At 37.4% G+C, this 1451-nt stretch overlaps 1 protein-coding gene across 1 annotated transcript in view; it reads left to right on the top strand.

Annotated features, from left to right (window-relative positions):
• USP16 (ubiquitin specific peptidase 16) overlaps positions 1-1451 on the top strand; it is a 28155-nt gene that overhangs the window by 7445 nt on the left and 19259 nt on the right. The gene's annotated exons all lie outside the window — the stretch shown is intronic.

A 1451-nucleotide genomic window follows, 5' to 3' on the forward strand; every position in this document is an offset into this window, starting at 1 on the left:
CAGTACTGAAGCTAACTAAGGAGCATAATGAAGATAAATCTCTTGGGTTCAAAAATCATTAAGCCATTTTAAGGATAATACATAGTTCTACTTTACCCAAAGTTGAAACCTGTGTTCAAAGCCACATACTACTGCAAAGTATTTTTGGGTTATGTAGCGTGAGACCTAAGAACATTATTTTGTTAACTGGGAGACAGTAGTGGTGCAACAAGCATAAAGATGTGTATTGTAACAGGCTTTTCACTCTCTATAAAGACAGTTTTGAGAAATCCTGTTGTAAGACAGAGAGACTCATACATGTAATTTTCTCTTGTGTGCTTATGCATATATACAAAATTTGTTTGACATTTAGGTTGCCTTTGTGACTTTCATGTTTATCTAAGATGCAAAGTAACTTCTCTACTCGTTCAAACCTATAAATTAAAATTTTCACAAATACAGTTTGTCCTCTGAGATTTGCTGGTCTAATTCTGGTTGTAAACTTTTTATTATATTATTTATAATATAATGGACTATAATTTGTGAGTTTCACATTATCCGTAAGGTGACCTATTGTAAAATTAAAAGCCAAAGCTGCCTTCTTCCAGGTTAGTGTTCTGATCAGGATACAAATGAGATGCTAACATTTTTAATCGTATATATTTATATATACAAATTATAAATATATATGAGAGATAATTACACACTCACACATATATTAATATCTATATTAAAAAAAACCATATGAACCAAACCTTTGATCTAGGGGTGTAGGGGTGGAGTAGTTAAGGTATCTCGTGATAGATTCTAAAAGCTCTGGTTTTAGCTTCTCAGAGTTATGGACTAACTGAAGAGCACCCTAGTCAAACTAGATATAAATGTATGGCTGGCTTTTGGTTTGGGGAGTGAAAGTCTTTTCTCCACACTCTCCAGCTTCCATCATTTTTTTTCTTAAATATGGATACTGTATTTTCTTGCATACAACACATCTGCATGTATAATACACACCTTTTTTTCGCTTCATGCTGCCTTTCAAAACAGATCTTTTGTTGTAGGAGCAGGTAGTAACTGAGCTGCTCCTCAGTTTCCTGTTGACCCCACATACCAGATGGGACCCATGGACCAACTCTGTGCGGTGGACCTATGGCACGCAGGGCCATATTTGGGTTCCCCATGTATCCAAAATTTTGATGATGAGGGGAGCAGTGGCAGCACTACTGTAGCTCCCAAGGAGCCCTAGGAGCAAGACGACTTGGTTACGTGGGCAAGACCCTACCAGTGGGTCCTTTGAGCACCACTGGCAGAGCTTGCTGTTTACTGTATTTCCTCATATCATCTAATTTATACCAGGTGGCCTTGGTGATAAGTGTGTTGTCTATGAGAAGATATAGTAGTAGACTATTTAAGAGGTTGCTATGTTAGGGGAAAATTGCCTGTTGATGTACTGTCCTTTAGAACAGCGGTGAGAAACC

The sequence above is a fragment of the Crocodylus porosus genome, unplaced genomic scaffold (assembly GCF_001723895.1).
Source record: "Crocodylus porosus isolate Cpor-Errol unplaced genomic scaffold, CroPor_comp1, whole genome shotgun sequence".
Classification (NCBI taxonomy): domain Eukaryota; kingdom Metazoa; phylum Chordata; order Crocodylia; family Crocodylidae; genus Crocodylus; species Crocodylus porosus.